This window comes from Podarcis gaigeae (assembly GCF_964106915.1).
Source record: "Podarcis gaigeae genome assembly, chromosome: 17".
Lineage (NCBI taxonomy): Eukaryota > Metazoa > Chordata > Lepidosauria > Squamata > Lacertidae > Podarcis > Podarcis gaigeae.
The window spans coordinates 16,600,859-16,622,754 of NC_139694.1; the positions used below are offsets into that span (position 1 = coordinate 16,600,859).

The 21,896-nt window shown below is 42.4% G+C and overlaps 1 protein-coding gene and 1 long non-coding RNA gene across 6 annotated transcripts in view; one reads left to right on the plus strand and one right to left on the minus strand.

Moving 5' to 3' along the window:
- Window positions 1–21,896, minus strand: part of LINGO2 (leucine rich repeat and Ig domain containing 2) — a 536,253-nt gene that overhangs the window by 283,969 nt on the left and 230,388 nt on the right. The gene's annotated exons all lie outside the window — the stretch shown is intronic.
- LOC310834494 lies at window positions 16,452–20,125 on the plus strand. The gene is made up of 3 exons (XR_014559261.1): window positions 16,452–16,502; window positions 18,379–18,512; window positions 20,076–20,125. It is a non-coding gene; the product is annotated as an uncharacterized lncRNA (long non-coding RNA).

Genomic DNA, 21,896 nt, shown 5'->3' on the forward strand with positions numbered 1-21,896 from the left:
TCAAAAAGTGGAATGTGCCCTTGGTTCCAATGCTGGTTCAGTTACGGAGGCCCAATATCAATAAACCCTGTGTCTCAGTCCTTCTTTCCATTTGTAAGATGGGTGTAAGGGATCTACCTCATATATGTCTATGCATTCACACAAATGCTCAACAGTACAGCTTCTAATGAGGCAGGGAAGTAGAATGATCTGTTCTTCTTTTTTTAAGGCAAGGGAGCCCCTTAATGAAATCCAGAAGCCGAGGATCCAGATTCCTTGAATTTCGGCCAACTTTTAGCAGCAAAACCAGCTGGGCTCCCTTTGGCTCTACTGTAATTCAAACTTAGAAAATTATGCCTATCTCACTCCACTTATTCTGCAGCACACCTGGGCATAGCGTGCAACTGGAACCGTGCCAATATGCATTAGGCCCAATCAACATAATCTTCATCCTACCACGTTTTGATGGAAACAGATTGCACAGTTTGGACATAGATGGGTAGACCTTCTCCCAACATCTTGTCCAGTGTGGAAGGGGCAATACCTCCACTGTGCATTGTACTCAGCACAAATGTTTGTATTAATACTGCCAGAGCTGAGTTAGGAAAGGGCTGTAAAGTTCTCTGTCCACTCGAAGCGCTATATGATTTGCCGACTCCCTTATTTATATTTTATTTACTGAATTTATATGGCCAACTCATAATGTAAGTTCTGTGGGAAGCTCCTAAAACAAATACGGCAATTAAAACACAATGTAAAACAAAAAGCAGCATTAAAAACTAGGAGTGCAGCTATGAATGAGCACTAAAAACAAAACCACAGAATGATCTAGCACGTGCCATATACCCTCATAGAGTAGATGCTAATTAATATTCCCGAATTGCTGCAGAATTTATTTTTCAGCTGCAGGCACCAGGCAAACAGGACCTTATCACTTCATAATAAAATTGCAAATACACAAGCTTAGAAAGTATATTTCCCTGTAGCCTGGGCTAGATTTAACCTTGGACCATTCAACAGTGACTTCCTCTAATGTCTCTAGTATGAAGTCAGGGGTTTTTTTTTTAATTATCACATCAAATTTTAAAACATACAATTAAAAATATAGGTATTTTCTTATCAACTGTAATCATAAGGAGGGTTACTGAATATTCCTAACTTGTGAGGCCACAAGATGGCAGCATACAAGCTCATCCGCAGACTAACTCTTTTCACAAAGCATTCTTCAACAGGGGCGCTCCAAGGAGGAAACTTAGTTGCATTAGAGTTGGGGAGAGGATCAGATTAAGAGTACAATTAAAATAATTTACCACCGAAATAATTTACTGTGGAGAAGGAAAAAGAAACTTTCAATAGTTAATGACTTTTATTGTGTTAAATTTAAGGATTATTTCACACCCCACTGATTTAAACGTGAAGGATTAAATGATCCGCTTAATGTTTGTGGGATCATTATATAAATCTATCCCAGCCTTCCTTTCAAGGGCAGCAAACACCAAAAGCTGAAAAAAAATATAAAAAAAATATTTAGAGTATCCGGGGGGGGGGGGGGGAAGTTTCCAATGCAGGTGCAAACAGAGACAAATCTCAATATAAAACACTTGTTTTACCAGCTCAGTTGGTCAAAGTGTGCTGCTGATAATGCCAACGTTGCAGGTTCGATTACCATAAGGGATGACGGCATATTCCCGTATTGAAGGGGTTGGACTTGATGGTCATCAGCATGGGTAGGCAAACTAAGGCCTGGGGGCCGGATCCAGCCCAATCGCCTTCTAAATCCTGCCCACAGACAGTCCAGGAATCAGTGTGTTTTTACACGAGTAGAATGTGTCCTGTTATTTAAAATGCATCTCTGGGTTATTTGTGGGGCATAGGAATTCATTTTTTCTTCTTCAAAATATAGTCTGGCCCCCCACAAGGTCTGAGGGACAGTGGACCAGCCCCCTGCTGAAAAGGTTTGCTGACCCCTGGTCATCAGGGTCTCTTCTAACCCTGTAATTCTTTGATTCTATGATTCAGTAGGTGCCAAGAAGGCAACAGAGGAATTATCTGTCTACTATCCAAATGGATGTAATTCCAAAGGTGCCAGAACAGTGAAGGCCAGATTCATACACTGTGTGGAGCAGGCCTCCTGCTTAAGATGCTATCTCAAGGAGGACATCATACTAATAAACTGGGTACCGCATTGTCAAGACTATCCTGGTCCAGAAACAGCTGTGGTTGACCTTCCAGTTGAAGCAGGTAGAAGGTGGCACTCCTAGCCACTGAGGTCATTTGGAGGCCCAAGGGCAACCCTATACCAAGAACCTGCTCATCCATGGGCAGTACAACGCCATCCACAGCTGGCATAAGATCATGTGTGGTTGGAGCTCATATGACACATTCTTGCAGTGCCACTTGGGAATTCCAGTGTGGGAGCAGACAGGCAGGGGTACTTGCCTGGAGAGACAGCATCCAAAGTCAGGTCCAGTCCTAGGGTTGCGTGAACAGTAATTCACCTGGTGAGATGCTCCAGGGGTCAGGGAACCCAATGATCATGGGGTCAAGGGTCAAGATGAGTGGGAAGCAGCAAGGTAGGACCAGGAGGTGCAGACATTGTTTCCAGCATCTGACGACAGCTGCTGGAAGCTCTGCTTAAGAAGGTTAAAACCAGCTGGTTTTCATCAGTCCATTCTCCTTGAAGGCTGATCAGCTGCACTCACTCTGCCTTCTCCTCCTTCAGGCTGCTGTTCAGCTGGTGAAGCTGACTCATCCCATGACACTCATAGCCGAAGTCATGAGTTGGGGCCAGCTGCAGGACTCAGGTTGGGAAGTCAAATACGTAGCCTGCCATGGGCATACTAAGGCAAGAGGAAAACACAGCTAACAGGAAGGGAAGGCAATTTCTCTTGGAGCAAGGGGTTAAAGTAATCAAGCTCTGAGCATCTGCCAACAGTGGCTCTCAGCTTTGCCGGAATGCCAATTGAGCAGACACAAAAGTAGGACATCAGCTCAAAATACATGTCATTAATTACAGACTTTCAGGTAATGGCTCTTGATTCAGAATTTAAAAAAAAAGTATGGCAAGGAGAGAAGATTCTTATTAGCTTGTTACTTGTGAGTTTTGCCAGCATTGCTGATCATGCAACTAATCTCAAGAGTGTTGTCCCAACTACCACCATTCATAAACTTATTAGGAATTTGGACTTACTCTATCCCAGAGTTTCAGGGGAGCTTCTGCAGTGGGAGATTGGAGAAAATCTCCCCCTGGGGTGGGTTCCTAAGCATCTCAGTGCTTTGCTTGCTGCCCTGGGTTACAGTGGTACCTCGGGTTACATACACTTCAGGTTACAGACTCTGGTAACCCAGAAATAGTGCTTCAGGTTAAGAACTTTGCTTCAGGATGAGAACAGAAGTCGTGCTCCGGCGGCACGGCAGCAGCGGGAGGCCCCATTAGCTAAAATGGTGCTTCAGGTTAAGAACAGTTTCAGGTTAAGAACGGACCTCTGGAATGAATTAAGTACTTACCCAAGGTACCACTGTACTGTCTCTTGAGACAGCAGAGGTTCCAGTTAAGTCCTGTAAGGACTGAGACTCTCCTGCTGGACACAGTCCCTGGACAGTATGTTTTCAAGCTCAGGGGCCCATCTGACTGTTGACTGGGCAAGAGCAGAAGTCGAGAAAAAGCTTCACATTCATATCAGGCCAGGCTAATCCAGAGGTGGCATTCCGCAAACTCCCTTATTCTCTGTGTGCCTTAGAACTGGGCTCTGCTGTGACACTTTACAGATCCTTCCCAGGCCTGGTACCAACCAGCTAATATTCCCTGTTCAAATGCTGCAGCCACTTGAGCTATAATGTATTGCATTTATAACACACCTTCATTATCTCCCTCCTCATTTTATCCCCACAACAACCCTGCGAGGTGGGTTAAGTTGAAAGTTGGTGAGCGGCCCAAAGTCACACCCAGTGAGCTTCGTGGCTACATGGGGATTTGAACCCTGGTTTGCCAGCTCCTAGTCTGAGGCTGGATCTAGACACATTTGTAAAAAAAACATTACAGGAAAATGCGTTGCAAAGTTCATAATGGAAAATCCCATTGGGGAAGGATCAAACTCTACACCGCCCTCATGTGTTGCATGTTTATAACACAGTTATAATGATATAAGGGACGCAGGTGGCGCTGTGGATTAAACCACAGAGCCTAGGACTTGCCAATCAGAAGGTCAGTGGTTTGAATCCCCACGATGGGGTGAGCTCCCGTTGCTCAGTCCCTGCTCCTGCCAACCTAGCACTTCAAAAGCACATCAAAGTGCAAGTAGATAAATAGGTACCACTCCGGTGGGAAGGTAAACGGCGTTTCCGTGCGCTGCTCTGGTTCGCCAGAAGCGGCTTAGTCATGCTGGCCACATGACCCGGAAGCTGTACGCCGGCTCCCTCGGCCAATAAAGCAAGATGAGCGCTGCAACCCCAGAGTCGGTCATGACTGGACCTAATGGTCAGGGGTCCCTTTACCTTTATAATGATATAATTGACTTGGTGTGGCTGAGTTCCAACATGCTACACCACATTACACTTGCCTATTCAATCTACCTGTGCACTTCCTATATATTTCATATTGAAATTCCAAGCAGTACGAAAAAGAAAAATACTGAATTGTCAAAGTGAAGGGACCTGGTAGTATATCCAGAAGGCTGCACACATCTGGAACATTCAAAACTGACATTTTAACACACCGCGACTTTACTTTTTAGAGTTTCTCCGGATTAAACAATTCATGCAAAGGGGAAAGGCTTGATAAACCTGATCTTAATGACTACCCTTGTAGCCTGGGGCAAAATTTTACAGCTCAGCAGAGAAGGAAGTAATGTAAAGTAAGGGCTAACAGCTTTTCACACAGAGTATAGTTCAGTGAAGGTCAAAGCTGGAAGGTGAAAATAAAGGGTAAAATATGATCAAAAATAGACATAGAGCTCAGGGTGGAATGAAAGATGAAGGAAACAGGACTACTGAAATTAGTCTTCATTTCTTTCATTCCAGCTTTTAAAATGTTCTTTTTTAAAAAATGTAACTGTGTTCAGCAGCCAGAAGGGATGGGTTGTTTGACAAATGAAATCTTGAGCTTTGCAACGAGGTCAGCGATACACATGTCTCATCCTTATAACGTGTTGTTGTTTTTTAATCAAGATATAGTGGCCAACTGTACCATGGAACTCTTCCCAAATAATGTAGTGTGAGTTAAGTAAGGAACAACGTTGTGCATACCACAGATTTATTCTGTACCGAAGTGAGTAAATTTAAATTAACCTCACCCACAAACTTTATTTTCTCTCATATGGGTAAATGGTATACATTCAACTCCTAAGCAGGAGAATAAAATGCTGCATTTTGAAAACAGTCATGATAATATTTTAGATGTCTCCATCTAAAATGAATGTAAGCAAGATCACACAGATCCCCATTGATGGCAAGGCTCTTTTATATACCAGTTCTGCTTAATTTGCGAGAAGAGAGAAGAATTCAATTGCCATAAATATTTGGTCCATTGATTAAAAATACATCCATTTGGCAGTCATGCTGTAACCACGCTGAGTTGCAAGCAAATGCATACTTTCAATCCATTTTACGTGTCTATACTGGGCTGGGCTTTTATTGCCCCAAAAGTAATTATTATCCGCTTCAGGTTAAAAGAAAAGAAAAGAAGGTATTTGGTAACTATAGTGGAATAATAAAAACCGGTGTTTAGTTATTGACAACTCAGTAGAAACACTATAAAGAATTAAGCAATAGAAATGTAAGCTGCATACGAGCAGGTCATTCTGTTGCCAAGAGCAAGACAAATAACTAATTTTAAAATACATCCTTTCTGCTCTTGTCTTCTGGCTGCATTTCAAGTGAGCTCATTTTTAGGGCTGTAACTTACAGATCGGCTTTATGACTGTGTGCTCCAAGTGTGAAAGGCTAAACTAAACTGAGAGCGCACACTTGCAGATGACAAAATGCAGGTACATAGACTTTGGGAAAGTTCAGATATAATGCTAAATTATGGTTGGTGGTAATGCTAAGCCATGGTTGGTGTTCTCTATATGATCCACAGTGAGTCTCATGCCTTCTCATCACTCTTCCTTTGGTGCATGCCAGGAGGCGGCGATCAGACCCATCTGGTTTTAAACTCTCCAGGGTTTCCAGCTGCATCCAAACTTGGGAAACTGAAGTTTGTTTAAGTTATGGTTTTATGTAAAATTGAACCAAATACCCCCACCTTTTCATAGACCATTAGTCCTTTCTGAAGCAAGAAAGGAGTGTTGTTCCTTTAGCAGCAACACTGTGGGAAAGAGTTGGGAAATATAGCAGAGCCAGGAGGTTCTGTCACAATTTACACCTACGCCAGAAAGCTCCACAAGGCTTGGTTTTAAAAGTTAAAACTGGGCTGTCTTCTTCTTTGGTGATCACTTGTAGCTAAGTAAGATTATCTTCCATGAGCACAGTCCGTAGGTGACTGTGGAGGCCAATTTTGGATCTGCACATCCTTCCACAGTGGGGACGTGGTTTCTGGGCAGGAGTTGCTCATGGTGAAGGTTTGCCAAGCGTGCCTTCCTCTTAGCTCATTTCTCCCTTTCATCCTAAGTTCGAGTGTCTTCAAAGTCCAAGACACCTTTGGTAAAGCTGTTCTCCAATTGGAGCACCCACAGCCCAGTGTTTCCCAATTGTGGATGTTTATACTACATTTTTTAAGATTTGCCTTGAGAGAGTCTTTAAACCTCTTTTGTTGATCACCAGCTTTACGTTTTCCATTCTTGAGTTGGGAATAGAGTAGTTGCTTTGCATGACGATAATCAGGCATCCGAACAACATGACCAGTCCAAAGAAGTTGATGTTGAAGAACCATTGTTTCAACACTGGCGATCTTCCAGTACACTGACATTAGTTCGCCTGTCTTCCCAAGTGATATGTACAATTTTTTGGAGACACCATTGATGGAATCTTTTGGGAATTGGAGATGGCGTTTATAAGTGGTCCATGTTTTACAAGCGTACAGTAAGGTTGGTAGTACAATAGCTTTGTAAACAAGCATTTTGGTTTCCCTGTAAATGTCTCGGTCCTCAAACACGCTGCACTTCAATCAGGAGAAAGCTGCACTTGCAGAGCTCAGGCGATGCTGGATTTTGGCATCAGTGTTGACCCTTGTGGAAAGTTAACTGCCCAGGTAGGATTTTGGATTGACATTTTCCAATGTTACACCATTAAGTTGGATTTGTGGTGCTTCAGATGGCTTGTTTTGTGTTTGTTGGTGCATCACTTTGGTTTTTTTTGGATGTTGAGCAATAGGCCAAGCTTTATATAAGCTTCTGCGAAGATATTTAGGATGGTTTGGAGGTCATCCTCTGAGTGTACACACACGGTGTTGTCATCAGCATATTGAAGCTCTATAATGGAAGTTATGGTAACTTACTCTTTGCTTTCAGCCTACTCAAGTTTAAGAGCTTTCCATCTGTTTGATATATGATTTCATTGCCATGAGTTTCCCTTCAAAAATGTGTATGATCATGGCAATGAAAATAATAAATAGAGTTGGGGTGATAGCACAACCCTGTTTAACACCTGATCCCACTGTAAATGGTTCACTTTGAGAGCCATTGTTATCCGCAATAATTGCTGTCATAGTATCATGGAGGAGCTGAAGGATGTTTACAAATTTGCTGTATACCCTGTTTAAGACCAGACGCACCGACTCTAGGGGATGGAGGTATATTCAGCCCCCCATATTTGGCATCACACACACTGCACCCCCCCAAATCTTGGGCAACCTGGTGCCTCTATTTAAGACAGATAAGCCAAACGCTTCCTCACACTACCAAGTTTCATGAAACTCACCCACCCATATCCAATTTTGGAGGGTCTTTTTGCCCTCTTTTTGCTCCCTCCCTGCTCACAAATGGCAAACAAACAAGAAGGAGTAGGCAAATAGTTCTGCTGAAATAATTGGGAAGGTTTCACACGACATGACCAAACCCAGGGTTGAAAGAGAGTCAACATAATAGCTAACAGGAAGCATAGAAAAGTGTGCACAAAAAGCAGGTTTTGAAAGAGCCCATTGCAATTTATAATAATAAAAGGTTTGTGCAGTCTCAAGGCTATCCTCCCAACTTGGCTGACGTTAATAGAGATACAGGCTGTACAGAGCTGGGGGGGGGGAGGTTGTCTTGTTTAGCTAAGTCCTTAATGCGGGAAGGACAAGGTGATCTTCAAATTCTGTTTGCAATATGATTATGTTGCTGTCTCCTTCATATTCTACAGCAGCATCTGGTGAGCATGCACTCTGAATTACAAATTCATCTTGGTTGTAAAACTAGCACAAGTTCAGGAGATATGGCAAGAGCAACAGGGAAACAGTAATAGAACTAAGTAGATTTATCAGTGCATTTATACCTCAATGAGATTCTACACACACACACACGCACACGCACACGCACACACACACACACACACACACACAGAATCTAAACTCAGAAACATCTTCCTCTGTGACTTGTAATTTCATGCTGTAAACATTTGAGTTATTCCAATGAAGAAACCGTGGCGACTAGTGCTTCTAGCATCCTGCTGTCTCTTAGAAGGTCTCCCTCCCACATCTACCAGTTACCTCTGTTGCTCCTAAGCATCCTCATACATCAGGAAAGGCAGTTATGGCCTCTGCCCATGTGTCCATCTCCCACAGCTATCTTTATGAAGATGCTTACTCAGTGCAGCAACTGACTATCAAGCTGGAAGCCAGTTGTACAAGGTGGCCACAAGGCCAAATGGTTTGGCAGTGTCTCCAAAATAGCACCCGTCTCTGCAGAGAGGGAAAGACCTTCCGTGAATTATCTGCCAGTGTGCTGTCACTTTGAACTCCTTGCAGTAGTTCATTGAACAGGTAGATTCTAAAGCTGGCCTTGGACATTCTAACAAGGCAGAGAGAGAAGGAATTCCACCCTACAAAGAAATTTGTGGTGCTCTCATTACAGCATTCAAAAAAAGAAGTGGGGTGGGGCAATGTTTCTGCATCAGGAGCTTGGCATGAATCTCTCATGAAGATTCCTTTTCCAACATGGATGCACAATATGAGGGAGATATAACAACCCTTTGGTTGTTCTGTTGCAATCCAAAACCATGATGAGAATCACGACAATAATTCATGCATGAGTGTATGCATACAGACAATGCTTGTTTGCTTGCTTCAATTTCTATACCGCTTTATATTTTTAATAAAAAACCTCAAATGTGGTTCAATGCCTCGTCCTACAGGGCAGTGGGGTACCTTGGACATTCACAAAAGCAAATCAGCTACCCAAGAAGCAATGCGTTTCTAGTCTGATTTTTTTTTTAAAAAAAAATTTGCAACCCTCTGAACAGGGAAGGGGACTGCAGACGGAAGTGTCTCCATCAGAAGTAGAATCTAGTCCAAACACACACACAAAAATGATGTTTTACTTAGGGTAATCCGACATAACAGTACACCTAGTTTCATTTCTCCTGGCTATTGACATTTGCGGGGTATATTTTCAGTACCCACTTTATTTTTGTGATTTTAAGTTGTTTTAAACTGTTTTGATATTGTTGGGTTTTAATGTTGTAACCCATCTTGGGATTGTGTTGTTTGAGTGCTATTGCTCTTGGAGCAATTTCTTCTTCTTCTTTACTCTCACAGTCCTTGCCCTCATTTGTCCACCTTGCTGTTTAACCTCATTGGCTGTGGCCCATGTGATTATGTCGATAACATCACAATGGAACATATACCCGTCTATTTATTACTTAGATTTATACCTTGCCCCTTCCTCTCTTCCAGGATCCCAAAACAGGTAACAACAGTTCAAGAAAGCAATAACAAAAGTTAACATTGAACAATTTGCAGTAAAACACAATATAATGCAGCAGGAAACAGCAGTTGTTAAGACCTTCCCCATCAGAACTATACCAGCAATTACCCAAACCTTTCCCAACAACATTGAAGCAGCAGGTACATTGAGCGGAGTACATCCCATCAGCCCCATCTTCCTGGGTGTTTATAATTGGCATCCAAAGTTGGTCAAAGATGACGCCTTTCGGGGGGGAGGGACTTCCTTGCGATTGCGATGATATCATAAATGGTAGTAAACAAAATAACGTGAATCGTCACAGCCAAATCAGATTAAACGGTGGAGTAGGCATAGGAGAATGAAGACGCCAAAGGCAAGGGGTTGGGAGGAGGAGTAGAGCTCAGGAGCAGCAGGAGGCAGGAAAACAAGAGGGCGGCAAACAACAAAAACATCACAAATGCTCAGCAAGATGAATATTTTTGGCCAATTTGTTCAACCGCATAGGACGGACTACTTTCAAAGTAAATGCCGAAATTCCAAAATATTTGGCGCCACCGTGTTTTTCAAGAGCTTCTATAATTGTAAGTTATCTGCGTTACCACTGAATGTGACAGTTGCCACCAATGAAGACTATGAAACACTGTTTCCTAAGGAGCATAGCTCATCTTGTGTCTACCACAAACTCAGGCTTGAAGTGCATGCGCTTCTTGCTCCACATCATTAGTTCCCACTGGCAGGGGGCAGAGACACCAATAACACTGTAGCATCAGCTCTGTTGTACTAGATGTGACAGAGGGGAAGGAGGGATGTCAACATGTGCCTGACATCTGGCGACAGCTACATGCAGATTGCAGTGTCTAGTTCTGGCCTCATTAGGTGGCTCTAAGCTACTCTCTCTCAGCCTTCATTCATCTTCAATAAGGAGGGGAAAGTATTGATCCATCCCATACCCTCCAGCATTTCTCTGATGAAAACAGGGACATCCTATTCAATAATAGTTGTTGTTGTTGTTGTTGTTGTTGTTGTTGTTGTTGTTGTTGTTGTTGTTGTTGTTATTATTATTATTATTATTATTATTATTTTATTTTTGCACTCCCCATCTCGCTGGATTGCCCCAGCCAATCTGGGTGGCTTCCAACACATATAAAAACATAATAAAACATTAAACATTTAAAAACTTCCCTATATAGGGCTGCCTTCAGGTGTCTTCTACAGGTTGTATAGTTATTTATTGTCAGGCTTCAGGGAATTGACTTCCTTCCCCTCCCACCCTGGCAGTAGGTAAGCAGAACAAAGGAAAACGAGTCTTCTTACTAGTTAGAAACTTTAATGATTGCAGCGAGAGAACAAAGAATCCATTTCCTAGGAATGGCAGCACTCCCAATTAAGAGTTCCACTCACTTCCTGCCTAGTCACCCATGTCACTACTGTGTTTTAGAACCTGAGCTCCTAACCTATGTGCTTTCTATTCTGCCACCTTTCCGGAGACAGTGAATCTGTTAGCTCTCTCTCCCCCAGTGCTTCTTCTCCTAGCTGTTCCCTATCCAATATTTCCCAGCTTCTGCCTTCTGAACTATGTCTGTCTGCAAACCACTGTTCCAAATCTATATTGTCCTCTTGCTCCTGGGAAGATTCAGGATCCTGATCAGGGGCCGGGGGTGGGGTGGGAAGGCTCCCACCATTCCTCCTCAGTGCATCCCTCCTCATTCTCTGACACTTATCTCCTTAGCTCGGAGGTCACATAACTCCATGCCCTCCAACATTTCTCCAATGAAAATAAGGACGTTCTAAGGAAAAGTGAGGCATTCCAGGATCAAATGAGAAACTGGGATGGCTTGTGTAAATCCAGGATTATCCCTGGGAAATAGGGACACTTGGAGGCTGTGCCATTCTACAACATGGATTGTGCAGATGACAGCTATGGAGCTGGATCCATTGATAGAGAACACCGCTCATTGCAATGGGACTTTGCTGGCCTCTCCTTGACCTCCTAGCCCCCTGCAACTGCCAAAAGCCAGCTCTGAAGGACTTCTGAATGGAAATGTGGCATGGGAATGGGAGAGGGGTGCTGTATTGAGGATTGGGGAGAATTCAGTGGATCTGTCACACACAAGGGGAATAGTCTCCCTCCTCCTCCCAGATCCAAACCACAATGTATGTAAACACTAGGTGAATGCTGTTGATTGGGGAAGGCCCATAGCTCAGTGGTGAGGCATCCCAGGTTCAGACCCAAGCATCTCTAATACAGCTGAGGGAGACTCCAGCCTGAAATCCTGGAGAGCAGCTGCCAGCCAGTGTAGACAATACTGAATTAGATGGACGAAAGGTCCAACTTGGTATAACACAGCCTCCTACATTGCTATTGTTTACTGTTGTTTTTCAAAACCCACATGAAGCTGGATTTAAAGGGAATAATGGAAAATCTAAGTGATGCTTTTGAATTATGGTGCTGGAGGAGACTTTTGGGAGTCCCATGGACTGCAAGATCAGACCTATCCATTCTTAAGGAAATCAGCCCTGAGTGCAGGACAGATCCTGAAGCTGAGACTCCAATACTTTGGCCACCTCATGAGAAGAGAAGACTCCCTGGAAAAGACCCTGATGTTGGGAAAGATGGAGGGCACAAGGAGAAGGGGATGACAGAGGTCGAGATGGTTGGATAGTGTTCTCGAAGTTACCAGCATGAGTTTGACCAAACTGCGGGAGGCAGTGGAAGACAGAAGTGCCTGGCGTGCTCTGGTCCATGGGGTCACGAAGAGTCAGACACGACTAAATGACTAAACAATACCAAGCATACTAGATGAGTGGTGTACTCTCTCTCCACAATGCCTGCTTATGGCAGAGAGCAAAAAGTCTTTGCCAATCATTTTACTGTTATCAAAAATTTTGCTGAGATCTTCCGACATACCCAAAGATGTCTGAAGGTTGCTTGACGTCTCGAACACTTGACTGATGTATTTTCAGAGCAGAGGATCTCGGCTGACGTGCCAAATTGAGGATGAAGTTGTGGTTTCAGTCTCTTTGTAGCATTGATTTGGAATGCAAACAGACCTTTGTATCAGTTCCCAAAATAAAAGAGGGATTTGATGTTCCAAGGCTGAGCAGCAAAATATTTGGGAGAATTCCTACATTCAGCCCTGGAAAAGGTGTGCTACACAACTCTGTGATCCCAAGAGCAACTCAGAGAAGAAGCATTTGGCCTTTTGCCCTATGGGATCTGCATTCGCTACAGATTTGTGACCGACAATACATAGTTGTAGCACTAGAACAAAAAACAAATGGAAAAACTGAATGGCAACCCAAACAGTGTGTGATGCAAATTACTCAGAAGCCAACACAGCTTTACTTAGATTAAAAAAAATAACAAGCAAACATTGCATTTCTTCCTTCCTATGAGCAAAGAGTAAGAACACAGACCTAACTTGTTCTGGGGACAAAAATGTTTGCTGGGCAGGGGGAGAGATTTCACACATTGCTGTTTCTGCTGCCCATGCTCCTATGAATGGATAAATAAACCAGGTTTTGATCTGACCCAGGTGGAATCAAATTGTTCTGCTCAGCCATAAGACACCATGTGATTTCTTTCATTCATTCTTACAGCTTCCCAGAGGTGCTTGCTTCAAATATTTAATGTATAAACTCAAAGTCTGCAAGAAAACTTTCAACACTATCATTGGGTTACATAACCAAGGAAATTGTCTCCTTGCAGAACTTCACATTGTTAGTCCTCTGTGCTTGCATGGAGAACTCAGGACCAACCCAGTACATTTTGGCCCCAGAGGCAAACCACAAAAATGGTGCCTGCCTCCCTTCCAGGGAAGAAAGAGTGGAGATCTACATCAGGAACCAGGGGAGAGGAAAGATCTACATCAGAATCTGCTGCCTCTGTGGATCCTGACACCTGAGGCGATCGCCTCACCTTCCCTGATGGGTGGGCAGATCTTGGGAGAACTGACACAAGGTGAGGTCTGCAACTGTTAAAGATCACAACAAAAAAGTTTGAAATGAGTAATCACTGAAAATAAAATAAGAGCTTCCCCCAAATGCACCAATAGACTCTTCCTAACGCAAAATGTATGCAGGTGGTTCTCACTGATTTGCTTCTCCAGTCAGTTTTATCTAAATTTTCTTCCTGTCAGAGGACTCGGTAGTGCACAAAATTCTGCATAGTCCGTCTAAACCAGGGGTAGGCAACCTAAGGCCTGGGGGCTGGTGCGGCCAAATTGCCTTCTCAATCTGGCCCAGGGATGGTCCGGGAATCAGCATGTTTTTACATGAGTAGAATTTGTGCTTTTATTTAAAATGCATCTCTGGGTTATTTGTGGGGCACAGGAATTCATTCATCCCCCCCCCCCTGCAAAGTATAGTCTGGCCCCCCACATGGTCTGAGGGACGGTGGACCAGCCCACGGCTGAAAAAGGTCGCTGACCCCTGATCTAAACCTTAGGATGGAACCAAAACAGATCTCCTTAGCCCTAATCACAGGCTACCCTCTGCAATATATATGGCATTGTACCAAATGAAAATCTGGCTGGATGTTTGATATTCTGATGCAACCACATTCACAATGTGATCCATGGTTGGTTGGGATCATACTGTGGCCAAGACAAAGTCTGATGGATTTTATTTTTAAAAAATGGCACTGATGCAACTGCCAAGAAGAACACACACACACACACACACACACACACACACACACACACACACACAAACACCAACCATCCTGAGAACCTTCAGTGCAGTCCTACTCAATATGCACAAGGATTCTCAGTCTGTCATCAGAAGTACAGAGGTACATTTTGAAGTGCAGGAGCTCCTTGTGATAACCTTCATAGTCACACCTGCAAAGATCCCATTGCTATGACCCCCAAGGTCAGTCAAAACACACAACCCTCCTTTTTTCCAGCAATGTAGATCCCCCCCACTTCTGAGCCTGTGAACAGATTTCCTGTTGAAAAGACGAACCACCTCTCCTAAGTTACAGCAGGGAAACAAAAGAAGCTAAGCTATTAAAAACTGCAGAGAGAAGCCAATTTTTACCTCCCCAACTCAAAATCGCCCCCCTATCAGGCCCATTTAATATTTTGCCAATTTGCTGTGTCGGCAGCTCTGGAAATCCTGAAAGAAAATCACCGTCTGTTTGAATGACTTGAAATTACAGCTTAAAGGTTGCCACAAAAGATTCGTGAAAACTGCTGATGTGTCTGTTTCTCTCCCTCTCTCACATATACCTTTTCAGACAATGAAATACTATCTATGCAATCTCTCCCCTTCCTTCAATGTTCTGTACATCTCTTTCTCTCTTGGGTACACCATAAAAACCTTTTAAAGGATCTCCTCCTTTAAAGCGGAAGATGAGCACATGGTGGCCTCTCACCTCAAGCCATGCTAGGGAAAATTCTTATTTTCTTTTTGTTTTAAGGTAGATTACAGAATCTCAAAGAGACACTAACTAAAATAGTAATTTCAGAAAACAAACTAGTTAATCTTCATTTTAATGGAGCCCAGCTTCCTCCTTGGTTTTATGTTTCCACTAGAATATTTTTCTTTTTTTAAAAAAAACAACAATTTATAAGTATGTTGTTGTTGATTTTAAAAAGAACACAATTGTTCTGGGAATTAGCAACATTATATATAGGTGTTAACTGCTAGAGAATTCAACTGCTAATGACAAAATGTTAGAATACGCTAGGGATGTACTAACAGTATAATATTTAGAAGTATATTTTTCTTCCAGATTCCTTTGCTGTCATAGTATATTTGCTACCAATGCCAACATAATTTCATTTAGCAGCTTTGAACAAACACTTACAAAGGAATAATGCTACCCATATCTGATTGGCTGAAGGATATGATGGCTGGAACATTTATTATTATTATTATTATTATTATTATTATTATTATTATTATTATACCCTGCCCATCTGACTGGTTTGCCCCAGCCACAGTAATAGACCTATTACCATTGTGGTAGTGTTGTTCATAGCATTTAAGAGACTGCAAGCCCTGCATTTGGAGAGATGTAATCTGAGACCTAGTCCTTGCAAACAGGTTTAGTGCTAAAATTGTTTCTGGGCTGTATCATTTCAAACTGAAGGTAAGGGAAGGCATGCATGACTAAATGTTTCTACATGTAAAACACAAAAAACTCTGCACATAAGAAAAACCTGGCACATAAGAGGATAGACAAGATAAACCTCTACCCCATGACATGCTGATTTTCTATATGAAGGAATCTAGTCTTTTCATGTGTGCTTGGTCTTTCTAGTATCAAAGGCCATTGCAAGTCATTGCAACTCCTACCTGGTACAGTATAGTGCAAAAATATGTTTTAAAAGTCTCATGAAATAGGAATCACTGGCCTGCCTGCTCTCTTGCATTCTTGTTGCCTAGCCCCATTGTCTTCCATGCACTGGAGATGGTCTGACACCTGGTGTCTACTTTAGATACAAAGGCTCTGTGCATTAAGAGTCTTGCACTACCCAAGTTCTGTAGATAAACATCATTAGAGCTTAGCCTCCTGTATGCCAGTCACCTGGTGTGATAACCGTTTGCCTCTCCAAATATCATGACCTTTCTTCATCAACACCCCTTGCCTATTAAAATATATCATTTGGACCTTCTGTGTATCCCTTTGTTTTGTTTTTACAGTCACCTGTGGCCTTTATTAGGTGATTAGAGGCTGAAAGCATGATGACACCTGAGGTACTTGTGAATGTTTTTTTTAATTGCACAATATAGCTATCATGCAATAATCGGCACCATCTTCCAAGGTGAGAAAATTATCTTTCAACAATGAATGTGTGAATATTTAATGTGGAATGAAAGGTCATTCTCTCAATAACCTACAAAGCCAAGAAAATCAAAATGTACTGCCAACCACAATGCAGGAAAAATATTGTTCTCTTTGGCTATATGTTGGGCAAGACTTGTCTTTCCTCTCCACAAGTTTGGAGGAAGCCCTGGCTTATTCTTCCTTTATATCAAGAATAGAAAATTGGTGGTCCTCAATAATTTGTTTGACTCCAACCTCCATTAGTCCCAGACAGCATAGCCAACGTTCAGCTGTGATGGGATGATTAAATGATTAAATAAGAAACATTTGGTGTGGCTCAGACAGGCAGAGAGGATTGTGACTACAGTCAAGGGCAGAGACTGTTTAAGCCAACAACTTAGTTCCATATGCATATATATTCTGGGAATTTTAGATAATGGTCTTAGGTTGCATTCCTGAGGTCTGGAAATTAAATCCAGGGCAGGGATAGAATAGACCAATGGCCATTTCCCAGTGGCAGGGGCCATTGAAGCCCAGCAAAACCACAGGAAAGCCTAGGGTGCGGGCAGTGTTTTTTTCTATAAAACAATGTTTAGGCGTACTCTCATTTTGACTCAAGAAAATCACCATTTTATATTTCAAATTGGGAAAAATAAATACAGTAAATGGGCAAAAGTACAAAGAACACGCATTACTTCAGACGTCCTTTCAAAAACCATGAATTTATAAACACCACACATCCACATTCCACACTGCTTCACACATTAAACGCTCGTTTCCGTCTGAGACTCAGGAAACACGGTGACAGGAAATGAGGCCGCCATTGGGGGTAGAAATGGAACTGATGATTCACCGTGTTAGAGAAGAAACTAAAAATTACGAAAAAAGTTAGTTTCGTCTCCCGTTAGATTCACAAAATGTATAGGGGTAAGTGTACCCCTGCGTCCCCACAGGAGAAAACCACTGGATGGGGGGGATACACATAACACTTCCTATCCCATGCTTCTATCCCATGCTTCACCAGGTCAGCTACTAGCGCAGTGTACCTTGTAATGATTGTCTCAAATACGATACGAGTAGGACAACCCTGCAAGTTTTTCTCCAGCTCCAGGGTAAATATTTCTTCACAAGATGGTGATGTTACTCTTCCTCTCCAGTGTCACCATATAAAGGCACAGCTCAGATGTGAAATCAACAAGTTCCAGGCTTGCATGTGCTGTCCATGCTCTGATTCACTCCTGCACTTCCTGATTCTCAGCTGAACATTGCTTGTTGCTGCAGTTGAACTGCGCAAGCTCTCTTGTGGTAGCAAACCCCACAGTTTTAACTACAGTTTAATACTGCCATTTGTGTCCTTGTAGGGGCCTCGGGCGGAAGAAACATCGCATAGTCACAATGTTATTGTTTATGGAAAGCTTAATAGCACGTTCCTTAAGAACCAGTTAAGAAAAGTATCCTTAATAAAGGACATGAAAGCTATGCCTCTTGAAACCACACAGCAAGACGGCATCTGCAAAATCAATGCACCTATTTATAATCATTTCAAGTTTTTAACATATGCTGTTGTGAAGTTAACTATAATACTCTCAGTTTGTGGGGTAAACGGTACATTTGTTTTTCTATTGATTTCACTTCAAAAAAGTGCCTCAAGCTGGCTTTGTGCAGAACATAATATAAATGCCTATTATTACAATCAAAGCCAGCTATCGCTTGGTGATATTTGCCAGGCTTGGGCTGCTGCTGTTCTGCTGTGATAAATTTCAGCTGCACTCTTGCATGTACTTTACACAGAAATTTTCTCTTCAGGATTTGATGTCTACACTGAAAAGAAAGCATGATCACAAGCAGAAACAGAATACCAGATAGTGTGGTCAAAGACTGAGTTTGGGGTTGAAGTAACAACTGGGAAAACAGCTTGGACCAGATTTCCAAACGAAACAGTTAAGTATAATAGTTTAATTCACATAGAAATGAAAAATGTGTATGTATTGAGGGAGATTTGGAACAGAAAATGTGTATTGCTAAACACGGGGGTTTCCCCCCAAAGAGTTTTTCTAAAGGACTCTGAGCTGTAACTAGTTAATGATTACCTGTTGGTTATTTTTTTACTCTTGGCCCTCCAGATGTTTTGGGACTACAATTCCCATCATCCCTGACCACTGGTTCTGTTAGCTAGGGATGATGAGAGTTGTAATCCCAAAGCAGCTGGAGGGCCAAGTTTGGCCATGCCTGGTACAGAGTAAAAAAACCTGCTACTGAGTGTGAATCTTTAATCATGTGATGACGGTATTGAGTTGCAAATACGTCCATCTTGAAAGGGTGGTGGTTATTAGTCTTCCTCTGGCCATGGGAGGTGATAGGATATGATGACATGCTGTCTCTTCTGGGTCCTTTTTTGGGGAAAAGATGTCTGCACCCCATATGTCTATGAAGGATAAAATGCACTGTGGAATCCTTTTGAGGGTTACAATTGCTGCCTGCAGTTTGATATTAAACCTACAGAGCTATTAAGGCAAATACAACATTGCAGTGTATAAATGTGTTTGCAGATCTTTCTCTCTGTTGGTTTTCTCTTTCTAGTGATTCATTGCTGAAACATTTATTCCATCCATGACAATGTGCTGACAGACACATTTTGATTAAAAGACAAGCAAGTCCCATACTATTGAGCAGTTCAGTCTGCAATGCACACAGCTCCATCTGTAACCTGTAATATTTCCAGCACTATGAAGTGAGCATTTCACTGTAGGGGAAGGATGCCCTTAAAAGGATGAATGGTACTCATATGAGTGCTGGTGTTTGAATCGGTTTACTTTCAAGTTTCAGGAGGAAAAGATGGAAAATGACAATAAACCACCAGAAAATTGGAAACTCTCCTGAGAACTGGAGTCTCTAACTTCTTCCTCAAAGCAATGAGGATCAAATTGTGTCACAATATTGTTTGTGGCTTTGTCATTTAACGGAGGGGGGAGACCGAAAATTAGACATTAATATTCCCATCTTTCTGTCCTTATTTTCTGTTATTTCCTTGACATTTTGCTGTCAAAAGCAGAGATAAAATTTCTCCCTTTTCACACAGATTTAACAACGACCGCTCCCCACATTAAATGGGGGGCGCCCTTTGTGTGGTCGCGAGCAGCCCCTGGACTCTATGCGGCAACATTAGCACATGAGAGTTTCTTCATAATTTACTTCTTGTGGACTGGTGGCCAAAGGTGTTGCGTTTTTCTTTCCAGGAAACATTCAGCCTCCCTAGCTGCCCATGTGTCCTGATATGAAAAGGCTCAATGGAAAGTGTTATCTCCTTATGCCTTCCTTTGGGCCTTTAATCAAATCATGGGCACCTTTGAAGGTTGCAGAGCCACTGGTGAGATGATTTGTAGAATTTTTAAAAATAGCACTTATGAACATCCATTGACCACTTCAAAAGTAAGACAAGTATGTCAAAAGCCTGCACCTCTCCCACGAGAATTTGATTTGCATTTTTTCTTTCTCTTTTATAGGTTCTGAATGCAATTTCCTTCCTCATTAATGGGCGCAGAATGATTGGGAGGGAAATGAAGGAGACGTTTTTGGCAGTGACAACAGCAGGCATCCACAGAAGATGAAATGTTCACAACATTCACAGAGGATGAAAACTGATTATATTAGCTGTGCTCACTGCAAATACTAGTATCAGCAACTGCCACCCTCAAGGCCCCTAATCAATGTATAAAACAGTACCAATTCCTGTTGTGTTTGATGCAGTACAAGCATATCCACACCTCTTCAAACAGACTGAAGATATGTATCTGAAACTTACAATAGATTACAGTCAGAGACAGTGGTTCCGGGTGACTGAGACGGTGCTTCCAATCTAAACCCCAATTTTCAGCCACTCATAAAATCCTTTCCAAGCATTATAGCTTGGACTGAAATGCCTCCTTCTGGGTCACTGGGTCAAAGTTCAGTTATTTTGATAAGCCTTTAGAAAATTGTTCCATCTTTCAGAGTCATTTGACGGTGTAGGGAGTAGGAAAGGGTTTTCTTTCTTCCAATTTCTCCCCTCTCCCAAAATAATTTTTATTGAATGATTTTATGTTACAAAAAACAATACAGCCATACTACCACTAAATATAATTAAGAAATAAAAATTACATACATGAATATTTAGTTTGTTATTTGTAATTTAACGTCTTATTTCCTCCTAAACATTGCATACAAAAGCATACATATGTGCAGACACCCACACACCCACACCCACACCCAAAATGATAATAATGAAAGTAAATATTTTTCCCCCTTTTATCTTCCAAAATCTTTTCTTCAACTTTGACTTCCTGTCAAGTCCCTTTGCATATATTTTCTTCAAATTTCATTGGAAGCATTGTTCCAGTGCTCCTTCTCCACTCATACTACAGTCTCCTTTTGAAAAAAACCCCTCACTGTGGGTGTTATTGAAATCATAGTCTGAGTGCGAACTTTAAGACGTGATAAAGCCTCTCCACATATGAACTGGCCCAGATCCTGGAATCATCACCTGAGGGCTTCATGTGCCTCCTCCATGAGAGGTCCGGAGGGTGGCGACACGAGAACAGGCCTTTCTGTGTTGGATCCCTAATTGCGTGTCAAGGCCCCCAGACCAGCACTTTGTTAAAATAAATTCACATGGACACAGAATATTTAGTTTAAGGTTATTGGCAAAATTTTAGGCCACAACTTTATTGAATTACAGAAATGTGAGTGGTATTGGCTTAGGCATTGGTGTAGACTATATCGGACTCCCGCCCACTTTACAGGTAGTCAATAAGGCAGCGCGAAGCAGGCGCATAGCCACATTGCGCTGCTGCTTTTAAACTCTTCACAACCCCCCCACTCAAAACTGATTGGCCAACAGGTCTGGGGTGATTGTGATGCCACCCTGGCATGACAGTCCGCCCATGCCAGGGTGGGGGGAGGAACTGGGCTGGGGGCCTGCCCGCAACCAGGACCATTCTAAAGATGATCCCACTTGTCGAATGCTCTCCCCAGAGAGGCTCGCTTGGCGCCTTCGTTGCACAACTTTAGGCACCAGGTAAAAGCATTCCTCTCCTCCCAGGCCTTTGGCTAATGAAACAATCCATGGTCTTGGGGAGGGGGTATTCTTTTTGTTTCTTACTATGATATGTATCTTTGCGCTTTTATATTGTAAACTGCCCTGTGATCCTCGGATAAAGGCCAGTATAGCAATTTAATTAAGAATAATAAATGTATGTTTGGAATCTCATGTTTTCTGGGTGAGGGACTTAGCAAGAACTTAAGAAGAATATCTACAAGACATTGAACCTGGTGCTGGGTGCTGACCT